This window comes from Strix aluco, chromosome 3 (assembly GCF_031877795.1).
Source record: "Strix aluco isolate bStrAlu1 chromosome 3, bStrAlu1.hap1, whole genome shotgun sequence".
NCBI lineage: Eukaryota > Metazoa > Chordata > Aves > Strigiformes > Strigidae > Strix > Strix aluco.
This window is the reverse complement of record NC_133933.1, coordinates 33,471,681-33,485,317: the sequence shown is the minus strand read 5'-3', so window position 1 is coordinate 33,485,317 and position 13,637 is coordinate 33,471,681. Positions and strand designations below refer to the sequence as shown.

At 44.9% G+C, this 13,637-nt stretch overlaps 1 protein-coding gene across 6 annotated transcripts in view; it reads right to left on the bottom strand.

Moving 5' to 3' along the window:
- PPM1B (protein phosphatase, Mg2+/Mn2+ dependent 1B) overlaps positions 1 to 13,077 on the bottom strand; it is a 61,674-nt gene extending 48,597 nt beyond the window's left edge. For 3 of the 6 annotated variants that reach the window (XM_074818054.1, XM_074818052.1, XM_074818055.1), the window contains exon 1: positions 12,812 to 13,053. The gene's annotated coding sequence lies outside the window, so the exon portion shown is untranslated. Of the gene's footprint in view, positions 1 to 12,811 lie in introns of all 6 variants that reach the window. The other 3 variants (XM_074818058.1, XM_074818056.1, XM_074818057.1) reach the window with 3 other exon arrangements.
- Between the last annotated feature and the right edge of the window lie 560 nt (positions 13,078 to 13,637).

The window sequence follows — 13,637 nt, the reverse complement described above, 5'->3', positions numbered from 1 at the left end:
CAGAAGCAAATGCCTAAGTGCATGCAGAGGCCTAACAAGAACTCTCTTTTCTGTAATTGTATCAGCATTGAAAAGTGGTGAAAAAACAAATTATTCCACGGACCTTTAACTAAAAAGATGAATACCAGATGCTCACCAATTAGGTAGCACCTAGCAGAAAGCTGTTTGGGTAGAGGGAATGAACTCCCCATAACGAAGGGATAAAACCAAAGCTACATTGTGTACATTAGGTGAGCCAGCTTCCAAGATGTTATATCCACTGTTTTTAAAAAGCTGCAAAGAAACAACAACAGTGCGTGGCTGGCAAAGGAAGCAGATATACCTCAGTGAGAGTGCTGGGCACTAGGTACAAGATTTAATGACTAGAAACTAGCATAGAAAGAATTCAGAATTAAAAACTCAGCTTCAACTGAATTCCATGCTAGCTACTTTACCAGTGCTGGGTTTACCCTTGTCCTGTCTCTAGGGTTTTGAAGCTACTACCCTTTGGCAGCTGAACCAAACAAACTTTTATTGCTTTTTCTTGTATTAATGGAAAAATTACTCTGGGTCGTATCAGCCCACTCTAATTTTCCTTTCCTTCTCTGAACGTGGCAGTTTAGTCCAAACATCCTTTCCATCACCCAAAGACCTTCTAGGAATCTTTGCTTCCTCAGCAACAGGGATTCAAGTCTATCAATTCCATGACACCTTAAATTCATAATAAGAATAGATCATGCCATGCACTAAGCTTTCCTCTATCTGCAGGACTTTTTACACAGTTCAGAGTGAAAAAAACCCAACAGTTTCATATAGCTCAGGAAACAATACTATAAATTAAATCTTCTCCCATTCCCCTCCAACCCTCGTCAAGAAGGGACATAACAGGAGAAAACAAAGAAACCAGACATCAACAAAAATAAGGAAAGAGAACAAGGACTAATATAAAGAAGCTCTTCCCCATCTCACCCAGCAATAGAGATGTCAGTGGTCAACTCATACTTGTCCATTATTCCCCATGCCAGTATCAAAGAGTCATGATATCTCTGAAGGGCAAGTAATTCCAGTAGGCTAGTGGCAGAGAGCAGAACCTGGTAATAAAAAGTTGCATAGCTGCTGACAAAAATAATTCACATGATGAACAGATGAATGAACAGAACACAGAACCCTGTGATGAGAGAGTAAGGAAGAATACTTCTCGATGAATAGTGTGCTCTGCCTCAAGTATTCTCTGGATTAGCTTAAGTCCTCAGTGAATTTATGACATCAGTTCTTTGGAAAGCATTGTCATTTTCTTCCTTACTGTACTGGGTTTGTGTGGCAAGGTTTTAGTAGTGGGGAGGGCAGCTACAAGGGTGGCTTCTGTGAGAAGCTGCTAGAAGCTTCCCCTATGTCCGATAGAGCCAATGCCAGTCAGCTACAAGATCTGCTGCTGGCCAAGGCCCAGCCCATCAGTGACGGTGGTAGCACCTCTGGGACAATGTATTTAAGAAGGAGAAAAAGTTGCTGTGCAACAGCAATTGTAGCCAGAGTGAGAACATGTGAGAGAAACAACTCTGCAGACCCCAAGGTCAGTGAAGAAGGAGGGGGAGGAGGTGCTCCACCTGCCGTAGCACATTCCCCTGCAGCCCGTGGTGCAGCCCATGGTGTAGCCCATGGTGGGGCAGGCTGTGCCCCTGCACCCATGGAGGTGAACGGGGGAGCAGATCTCCACCTGGAGCCCATGGAGGACCCCACGCTGGAGCAGCTGGATGTGCCCAGAGGAGGCTGTGAGACCCTGTGGGAAGCCCACGCTGGAGCAGGCTCCTGGCAGGACCTGTGACCCCATGAAGAGAGGAGCCCACTCTGGAGCAGGTCTGCTGGCAGGACTTGTGTCCCCGTGGGGGACCCACGCTGGAGCAGTTCATGAAGAACTGCAGCCCGTGCGAAGGACCCATGTTGGAGAAGTTCATGAAGGACTCTCTTCTGTGGGAGGGACCCCACCCTGGAGCAAGGGAAGAGTGTGAGGAGTCCTCCCTTGAGGAAGGAGCAGCAGAGACAAACATGTGATGAACTGACCACAAACCCCATTCCCCATCCCCCTGCGCCGCTCTGGGAGGGTGAAGTGGTAGAGAAAATCAGGAGAAAAGTTAAGCCCAAGAAGAAGGGAGGGGTGGGGGAAAGGCATTTTTAAGATATGGTTTTTATTTCTCATTATCCTACTCTGATTTGATTGGCAATAAATTAAACTAAATTTCCCCAAGTCGAGCTTCTTTTGCCCATGACAGTAACTGGCAAGTGATCTCTCCCTGTCCTTATCTCGACCCACAAGCCTTTTGTTGTATTTTCTCTCTCCTGTCCAGCTGCGGAGAGGAGTGATAGAGCAGCTTTTGTGGGCACCTGGCATCCAGCCAAGGTCAACACACAACACTTACTAAGAACACAACTTTTTATTTCCTCTCCTGCTTCATTTCAGTTTCTCTCCTGTAGTAACAGCATCAGACTTTGACCCAAGGAAAGGAGAGGATAAGCACTAAGTTAGAAGAATCAACAGTTCTGAAATTGCAACGAAATAAACTGCAGAATAAAGTTTGCTCACATATAGTCCAGGATCACTTTTGTACCAGTGATAACTTAAGATGATTACTAAGAAGACACTAAATAGCAGAAAAGCATGGTGGAGATTCCAGCAGTGTTCTAGGACCATCACTTACTTTAGAAAGGCTTCAAGCACAAATCTGACAATTCTTGACAGAGCTAAACTGTCACCTCTGCTTTGTATGCAAGAACTTCTGTTTTAATCAATGCTTCAACAAATATACAAACAAGACATATGGAGGAAGGAACAATATGGAGAGACATATTATTAAGAAGTTTTCCACGTTAGCTTTGTAGTCTTTGTGAACCTGACAACATAATCAGGTTTCAAGTCTGGACAGACGCTAAGACACCTTTCAAAAAAGTTAGTTATGGAATTGCTACCCCAAGTTTTTGTTTATACAAAACACATTCGAATCTGGTAACCCTGAGAAAAACAAAACAACAGTGAAAAAAGATCACTTGAAGTAGTAACTAATTTTTCCTAGATGGAACCCTACTGACCCTCTCGATAGATTCAGAATTATGGAAAACTTCAGATTGAAAATAGCATGGTCATTAAATATATCTGAAAATATACAATATTTTTCAAGGAAAATATTTTCCAAACATAAATCAATAAAGGGTGTAAAGAATACAATTTCAGAGTACTTTCCCCAGTGACATATTTCTGACCATGTTGAATTCTATTCCTTGCCATTGGCAACAGCAGCACACAAGCTCATTTGAAGAATCTTGATCTATACTGGAATTTTATTTCTTCTTCTCTGACTCTGCAAGTCAAACCCCATTTCACTTCATGTTAAAAAAAAACCATCAGGAATTGTTTTGACAGTCTGTAACCTTATCCCCTTCCCTCCAAAAATCAGATATTTTAAGTTGACAGCATTCATTTTTTTCTTTAAATTAAAACAATACTGCAACAATAGCCAAAACCACATAGTAAGCTGTTATGGTTAACAACAGCTACTATTTTGAGTTCATTAAATATTTTAGAGAAGTTCTTCTCTGGCCTAGAATTGCTTGTGTTTGGTGCATTCTAGTTAAAGGGAGAAATCATCCTACTGGACTTAACGTTACAAGCTAGATATTTATCTTCAGCAGCGCTTAACCTCCATCACTCTTATACTCAAATATAGTAATAAAACACATAGAAGCATAGACCTGGTTCAGCATAAGGAAAACCAAAGGTGAAACAGAAGTGAAATAAATTCTGTTTACTATGATATAAAAGTAGGATACAAACACCGGTGTCACTATGGCAGAATCCTAACAATGCTTTTCTTCCACATCACACACAAGCATTATTATTATTTCAATTTTAAAACACAGGTAAATGTTAGCGCTCCCAAGGCCTTCCTGCAGAGGAGACTGCACGGCTATCTGACTCTAGCAAACACTGTGAAAAAGTCCCACAAAACAAGCAATTGCTATTATTAAAGTATCTTCTAAATGACTAAAGCCTATCAACTTCTAGGTTATCTTTTAAACAGCAGTTTGAATTGCGGTGCACTTCTGGAAGATTTACAGAACAGGTTTCACACGCCCCCCTTCCCCCCAGCTCTAGCTACTGTTTTCATAAGACTGTTTTAATTTTGCTTATAAAACCCCTACTATTCGAAGTTTTACACACAACCTTATACTAGTTTAAAAAAGTGCTCCTCAGAGTAACATTATCAGCTACAACCCAGATTTTGGATGATTCTAATAAATCCATCTACCAGCCTAAGCAATCAGTAAGTAAAAGCATAGGGAAGACATCATCTCAGTGAAAAGGAAAAGCGAAACAAAAAAATCGCTTGCCGTAATATGTCTCCTGGAAAAGTGGTAAAGATGCAGAAAACACGACAAGCTAGCAAATGGACAAGCATTACATCTGAGGAGTCAGTCTGATACACCTGTAGGTAGTAGTCCCACATTTACTGGATAACACTCACTAAAGACGCCTGTAAATCCCAGCTGTAATTAGATATTGTTAATAACCTCCTTAGAGGGGTCACTTCAGTTCTTCCTGACGTCACCCCAAGTGAGATGTTCATGAGTCTTAACAGACTGTACTGTGCACTGGGGCTCTTTTGAGACAGATGGAGGTCCTTTGCCTTCAAAGATGCAGGACAGATCACTAGCTAGAGGAGTGAACGGACTACCTCTGTTAGGTCTGGATTCAAGTTTTACAACAGCCAAAGTAAGAAAAGTACTTCACATTTGTCTTGAATACACACACTAACAAAGAGTATCCTTTTCTTGAAAAATCAGCTATAAACAATTTTTCTCAAATGCCCCAGAGGGAATCAACTTTAAACTGTGCCTGCAACTAGTACCATATCTGAAGTGAGGTCTTGGGCACAAACTGGTACGCAGAGTACTTTTTGACAAGGATGAGATTTTCCTGTTGGGAACTAGAACAAATGAAGTATTTTATTACTGTGCTAGGGAAATGGAAAGCAGGAGCAAAAAGGACACAGCAAAACTAAGTAACATCTGTGCTAGATTCACCTTTCATACCTTTACAGAAGCTCTGTAAAGTCAGTGCTTTGAGTATAGGCCCACTTAAAATAGAAGCAAAAGGAACAATTTCTTTGGCTTTATACACTGAAAACAGACCCCTCGGAACTCAGCCTGCAGTACCACATAGCTTCAATACAGTACTTCTCATCTGAAAAGTTTCAAAGCACTTCTTCAGCAGCTTTTCAAGGTCACAAGGGCAATCACAAACACAAATCCCTGCCCCCTCCAATTCCTAATCCACCACCCTCAAAATCCAACCTAGCTGTACTCCAGAGACTTCAATACATAATTTTCAAACCCTCATTCACTTGTCTCCTAGAATCATGGCCCAAAACTATCATATGCAGTATCATTCTGTATTACAAAAGGCTACAATATACATCAAATGCAACTTTAGACCCATCTATGTTTATTTGGATGTGGTTTAATAATCACGTTGGATACTCTCAAGAATTTTATCTATCCTATCCTTAAGAAGTAGCTGTTAGGAACATAATTTCCTACTTCTAGATATGTTGCCTGAAATGTTAAGGAAATACTTTTAACTCTTCGGAAGAAATTTAAAGTAGTTGTAAATATAAGAAGACAGTAAAATGAGATAGCATTAGTGGAAAATAAATAAAATACAACCTTAGGAAGACAAGCTACAGCATGTGTTGTTCCCCCCCTCAAGTTTTATTGAAACTGGCCACAATTCAGAAGTTAACACAAGCATAAATATGTCAGAGATAAACAGGTCCTATGAGTTTTGTAGAAACGAACAGTCAGACCAAGGAGATGTATCCAAACTAGTGTCCCTTGAGGACAAGCGCAGCAGGAGCTCAGCTACGTTACCAAAAAACAACTTCCCACACAGGACAGCAGGACAGACAATGCCCCAAACACATGAAAATACTTTCAGAGCTCACAATACAGTATACCCAGAAAAATCCAACCACAAGACACAAAGCCACAGGAAGTCAGGCTTCATAACCTGTTGCTCACACAGCTAGTTTCATTCTTGATTAACTGAAGCAAAACCATGAAAGAACTTCTTTCCAGAATTTATTCTAGTTTTAACACCAGTCATTTTCACACACAATTTCAAAACTAGGGACAATAATTTGGGAACAGAGATTCAGTTACCAGTCAAGATAAACAAACAATCCTTACTCAGAGAGCAGCAGGACAATTTCTGCAGTCCTGACAACAGCACTTTGGAGGCAGAAGGCAGAATCCAGTCCCCCGCATAGCTCAACACCCTCTGCAATGCTCCAAGGTGCCTTTTAGAGACCCAGTTGGTAGATCTGTATTAGCACTTTAGTTTGGATCAGGAGAGCACTTCTGAAGTAAACCTGAGTCACCACACTTGCTGTGCTTTGGTTCACATCTCAAAGAAGTTTCTGAACACATGATCTGGACATCTCTTATATTAACCTAAACCAAAAGTATGGAAAAACACCTAATACCCAGTAATGTTTGGTGTATACTCAGTCCACAGAACCAGACTACAACTAGTCTAAAATAAAGCCCCACAAAGTACACACACAGTGAACACTGGGTCTGCCTAACTTATAGCTTCACTCTACAATCTTCAATTGCATCATACTGCTTGCTAATATAAACATAATCAATGTGGCAGATACTGCCCATTCATTTAATAAAGCCTCAAGCAGCAGTAATTAAACGCACAGACTTAAGGTGCCAAGGCACACCTCACTGGCCCTGAAACAGAGGGCTGCAGTGAATTTGAGTGTTCCTTTTCCTGGAGGAACTACAGCAGCAGTGTCGCACCACTTGCCCGCTTCTGCTTCCACCCCTTTACAGTTAGGAGTATCAAAAGCTAGTGGGATACACCTAGGAAAGTTCTCTGAACAAAGTCAAAAAAACCCAAGATCTACACACTTCATGCATCATTAACATTTACTGTTTTGTAAAACTTTTTCAATAGCACTGAAATCCCAATCCAATAACCCACATCAATGGCTCCACTGTAGCTGGTGATAGGAAAGGAAGAGCAGCATGTGCTCGATAATGCTTTATATTACTTGCACATCAGCTTAACCAACAAAGCTGCCCAGAAAAGAGGTTTTTTTGTTTTTGAATAAGCTGACCAACATAATATTCATTGTTTCAGTTTTCCACTTGAATCAAAATATCTGTTCTTTACAAATAGTTCTATCATTTGAGACTTGTTCTCTCCAGTCACCAATTTTTCTTTTGTTATACAAAATTTTAAATACAAAATCATGAGTTTTGAACAAATAATACCTGGCTTTAGCAGGACAGATGAGCTGGTGGGAACAGGCCAAAGCAGTACTGTATGAATAAATTACAATAAAGCATTACCTCCTCTACTCAAGAAATCATCATCTTACTTCATTACCTCCTTGATAAAAACAATTCCTTCATATATTAACAGCGCAGAGCCATGTTTGCTCTACATTCAGTAAATGGCAACTTTCTACACTGGGGTGCAGACGCAGAGGTAAGATTATTGAAGATTTCTCTTAACACGCTAATTCCCTGAAAACTGCAAAGACTGGTACTTTCCTTTGTGACTTAACTGGAAGCTTGTGGTCACTGACTTGTCATTACCATACATGCTAAAGAGCCATCTTAAGCTCTCCAGTCACCTAGTCTGATGTTTTTGACCTGAATTCCTGTTAACTCCTGTGAAAACAGATTTAAGCATCTAGTTGTACTATTTATTTGAAAGAAAACTCAATCAAAAAGGTTATTTCCCATCAAAGATGCAAAGAACCTACAGCATGAGATAGTAATGTAGTAACATCATAAAATGACACATTGAAGTAATGTTAATGGGAAACTAATGGTGCGTAGGGAAAAGAAAGAGTTGTGGGTGACTTATTTTTCCTAGCAGAACAATACCTGGGCCAATTAATTTCCTCTGAAATTATAGGAAAGGCTCTTGTCCGCTGAGATATGGGGTTTTCCATTCTATCATTTTCTACAACAAAACATCTTTGTACCTTGTCTCCTAATGTAGGTTTTCCTAAGAGCCAGAAAACTAAGCTAACCTACACTCAATGGCAACCCTTATGGTTCATCATGCCAATAATGTCTCAAGAAGTTGAGATGAGCTGAACTGCTCTACACTAGCTCAGTTATTTCTTACCATCTCATGCAAAGCTTTTCAGACAGTTTTCTTTTGGAATGACACTCATTAATTCCTCAGAACTTTTATATGGCTTTAGCATGATACAGATATAAATTTGTACAAGATTTGTTTGCCAAATTTTAAGCAGTTTGACGAGTATCCCATGCTGCCCAAGACTGAAAGATAATCAGCCAAATACTTGAGGACTTTGCAAGGTCATCTGTTAGAAAAACAGTTTTGACGACCTTTTTGGAAACTCAGCATCCTTATTCTTGCATCAGGGACGTATCTTCCATCGTCCCTGCAAACAGATTCTCTTTTCTGGGCCTTTATAGTCTGATGTTATTTGAACTTGTGTAGCTTTTTTAAACTTAAGAACCTGCAATGACTTGTCCAGATTTTGAAATTAAATTCTCTGAAAATTATATGCCTACTACATATGCTGAAGACCAGGGCTAAACCAGGCCCCTCTTAGTTTCGTAAAACTTTTATCCTACATTCACACTGTTAACAGACAGCGAGAAGGAAGAAGTCACAGTTCACACCCTGTACATCTATAGAAGCTAAACCTTGAAGATGATCTAGCATAAACAACTGAAGCACAGAATGAAAATGTGACAAATAGGGAAGGAGCCAAGATAGCAAAAATTTTTACTTTTAACAGTTTTCCAAAGAAATCACCATTGCTCTCCTCCAATTTACTGAGAAGATCAATATTCAGATCAAATCACTTGGGTTGCTAAACGGCTCAAGATCTGAAGGATGCTTCTTCATTTTCTCAGAGAAGTGAAGAGAAACACTAATGCAGCACTGAACTCGGAGGTATGAGAAAACTTGTTGAACAAGGTAGCAAGAATTAAAAACCCACCACAAAAAAAGAGCATACTTGATACAATTGAAATGGTGGACAGAAAGAATCAATATTAGAGAAAAACAACTATGGACACAAAGATATGCATGACCTGTTACAGTAATCACTCTCCACAATCCACACATGGAGTCTAGAGCTTGGATTCTTTCACAAAGGCCTTCCCATTCACCAGGAAGAGACTGTGCTTGCAAAAACCAATGGTTAGCTACCTATCTTCCAGCACTGGCCAGAGAAGAACAGCTATTTACTAAGATACAGCAACAGGTCTATGTGGCAGATTTAAGCTTTTCTACTTGACTGATGATCCAAGACAGTAGCAAATGATCAATTGCAATTTCCAGTTCTTTGGAGAAAAAAAACCCCGAAGAAAAACGAACAAAAACCACACCGAAAAAAGCCATAGACACACACCCCCAGGAACGTTATGGTAGCATTTAGCTAGGTGTGCTGCCATTTGCTTCAGTCAAGATTGAGCGTACTCTCTGAACATTGCTCTATGTAGAACCTGATCCCTTGACACAGTCTAAGTAAACCCTGCTCCAGAGAGTGATCATCATTATTGTAATACAAATACTTCAAACACACAGATTTTTTACACCCAGTATTAAGAGTGGATTTTTACTGCCTTTCTCCTTCTGTAATATGGAGGCAACGCATTCATGCAAGAAACTACTCTCAATTGCCCCTTCCAAGAGCAGTAGTTCTTGACTACTGAGCACCTTAAAAGATTGTGTTCAACACACAGATTTCACAAGCTTTAATTTCAATTGTGATGGGTTTATATTTCTGCAAGACAGGGTTTCAAGTTTAGTAAGCAGCACACATTAGTGATCACTGTTGGAAAAGTTTAAGTGAACAGTGGTAACTCCACATCAGAGACAAGAAGGGAACATTACCCAGGACAACTACTATAAAACTACTCTCTTCTTTCTCTACTTCCCTACCTAAGCGACCACCTCACAGCTACTGCAATAAAAGGAGAATGGGTTCTACATACTCTCTACGCAGCCCTCTCCACACTACATAAATTCTGTTTCCCTCATCTTGATGTTAGGTGCCTGAAACCACTACCCCATATAACAACGTCCTCTAAATATCTGTGCAGAACAAGAAATGAGGGGCTGTGTAAACAAATGATACGTACTATCACAAACCCACAGAACATGGGATACACACATGCAATTTTTCCTCATTTCCACCTGAGCCAAACAGCTTTCCATTCTAAACAGATCATCTTTTCAGAGATCTCACCCTCAAGTGTTTATGCTCTAACCCTCTTTCAAACACAAGCATACGTCCAGTACAAAAGACTTCATACCTTCTGGACACGTGCACTCAGTTGAAGTGTTATGCTATATATAACACACATAATAAATATATATATAATAGACACATTCGAGCCCCTGAGCTCACCCATACATGGGGCTCGTCTATACACATTAAGTGCTTTTAGCTAGCTGCTGACCTGTCAACACTATTATGGGTGCTAGTTTCAGCAAGTTTACTCTTAAAGTTAATGGACAATTTACCCACTGGAACAAACAGAACAAAATACACGCCTTAACAGAAACCCCTTGACTATTCTGTAGCCTACTTCAGTCTGGTAATATTTGTAACATTCACAAATTGCTTCATCTTCGTTCACTTTTTTAGTTTCCACTGACTGTCACAACTATAAAATACTTCCCTCCATACCAAGAGGAGCAAAGAATCCCCACAGCCTCCCACCTGCTCAGGACACATCCAGGGGATCCCAGACCCAGTTCATCATCTCCCCCCAACACTATTTCAACTTTTTATAACCTCAGCCAAAAATGTCTGCCTACTCTCTCCACATACAGACTAGAGTTCCCACTAACTCAGCAATACGAAAACTCGAGTTTCCCTTTTGCACAAATACCATTCCCCTGATACACACATGTATACATAGCCTAACACAATCTTCACCCTGTATATGCATAATCCCCACAAATTCATCCTTTTCAAGTGCACACAAGCCTTTCAAAGACTCTGCCATTCATACCTACTTCTAAATATCCACCCAAGCCCCTTCACGTTCTTATAATCCATGGTAATCCCCAGAAGTTTACCCACAAGGAGAGCACATTTATGCCCTTATAGACAGAAGTTTATACTGCCCAACACCTGTTAACAGATATAGATACCTACAGACTACAGCCCCCCCCAGACGTGCACAGACTTTTCTCCGAACATGTGGCATTTGCTACATGTCTTTCAATTTGTATCCCATGGCTCAAACAACAAATATCTAGCCTTTCAATTTCATCACAGGTGATAGGTCAATTCACAGCTCCTCTCAGGTTCCCAGAACACAGACCATGTTGCTTGCTGCCCTAGCCCATCTCAACACACAAGAAACAGGCCTCACAGAGCTGGTAACAGCCAGGCATCTCTCTCAACTCCCAGTGCGAGCAGCAGACTTACAGGCAGTAAGAACATGCATGCCTTCCTGTCCACATACCATCTCATATTACACATGAAGGTCTCGCACATTAAGTCTAACCACACTGGCCACCAAACAAGTTCAGAACCTTGAAGCAACCTGTTACCACTGTGCCTGTAAGTTGTACATAGGCTTACCACTCAAAGCCTCTCTCCTCCACAGCACTTAGAAACCAGCCAACTTATCACCTTACTTCTCACAACACACACAAGATTGTTTACCTATCACTCCTAAATTCACAGGCCTTCATGTACCCACTATTCCTAAATACGTGTGGTTTCACCCACCATCTGCATCCCCGTGTTATAAACATATTCCTCAACCTACCACAGCACACAAAACAACACACACGCAGATTTTTCCAGCTGACTCTAGCCCAGCAAAATGACTCTCTCCCTGCGACTAGCTACAAATCACAGGAGACGAATATCCACGTTTATATCCACTGGGTTCGCAGAGCCAACAAGCTCCAAACTACACGAGAACTGCCTTCCATTTCTTGCCCTGTCCACGCTAAAGGCGCCCGGGCACTGCTCATCTGCCTGTGACTTCACTCCCTCCGCACACCACCAGCCCGTCACAAGCACCCAGGCCTAACGACAGCTTCTCCCTCCAACACCAGGGCCGTGCCCGCAGCTCGCCACCTCCCACCACCCCACCCCGTCGGTAAACACCGGGCCCCGCCGGCCCCGGCCCGCCACTCCCCCGGCCCCAACCAATACACGTGCACAGGCCCGGCCCGCCAGCCGTCCCCTAACCCCGCTCCGCACGCAGCTCCCGGCAAGCCGGCCCCCTCCCCGCCCCGCACACAGCACCACCCACACGGGGCCCGGCCCGCCGGCTCCCCCACGCCGCACGCAGCGGCCGCCGTGCGGGGCCTGAGCCGCTGGGGCCCCCGCCGCTGCTCCGGCCCGCCCCGCCGCGGCGCGCAGAGGGCGGGCCCACCGGCCCCCGGCCCCAGCTACACCGGCGGGCTTGGCTTCCCCGCCACTTCCTCGCCGGCCCTCGCCCGGGCGCCCCGCCGGCAGGCCGTGTCAGCGCGGTCCCCGGCCCTCTTTTCTCCGCCAGCGGGAGGAGGCGGAGGCCAGGCCTGCGCGGCGCCTGCCCGCTCCCCGGGGACGCACACGCAGCAGGCCTCGCCCGCCGCCCCCCCGGCCCCCCGGAGCAGGCCGGCGCAGCCAGTCCCTGCTCCCCACGGCAGGCGCGCGCCCAGGCCCGGCCCAGCCTCTCGGCTCCTTCCCCCTCTCTGCCCGCCTCGGCCCGGCCACAAACTGCTCGCCCGCGCCCCACGGCCAGCCCTGCCCCCCTCTACCTGTCGGCGGACGAGCGCCGGCGTCCCCCGGCGTCCGGGCCCCAGGCGGCCCTGCAGGGCCCGGGCCGGGTGAGGCAGGGGGTTGAGGGGGAGGGCCTGGCTGGGCCTCAGGCGCGGGCCGCCCCGCGCTGGCCGCCGCCGGCCGCAGTCGCTGCCCGCTCGCGCACTCCGAGCGCCGCCAGCAGCGCCGACATGTTGGGAGCCCCCGTCCCAAAGGCCGCCGCTAGGCCCGCCCTCCCCGCCGCCCACGTCAGAGCGCTCCGGGAGGGGCGGGCGGGGCACGGCCCCCGGCCCCGCCCCCTCGCCCCGCTGCCGTTCCCGGCCGGGCCGCCTCGCGTCCTTCCCAGCCTACTGGCTGCCGCTGCCGTCGCTCATCCCGCCCCGCCCTCTCCGGCTGGCCATTGGCCGTCCGCCTCACTGGCTCTACCCTTCCTCAGTGTCATTGGTCGATCCGTTCGCCGCTCACCCGCCAGCCCCGCCCAAAGGCCTTTTCTTGATTGGACTTTTCCCCTCTGCTTTGGTAACTACTGGCTGCGGCTCTTGTCAATCAAGGCGCCAGAGCACGGCCTCTTTCTTTCATCGCACTTTTGTTTTTTTTTTTATCCGGCCTCGTAGCCTGGGCAGGACTGACGGAAGCGGCTGTCAGCGAGCGCCCTTGCCCCTCCCCGCCTCCCTCCCCCCGCCACATCCTTTCCCTCCCGGCGCGGTTTGCCTGCAGGCCATTGGCTGTCAGCGCCGCCACTCCCGGAGCCTCTCTCGCCCCGGCCGCCGCTTCGCGAAATGGGCGTGAATCGGCCGGTGGGTGCCTTCTCCTGATTGGCCGCCG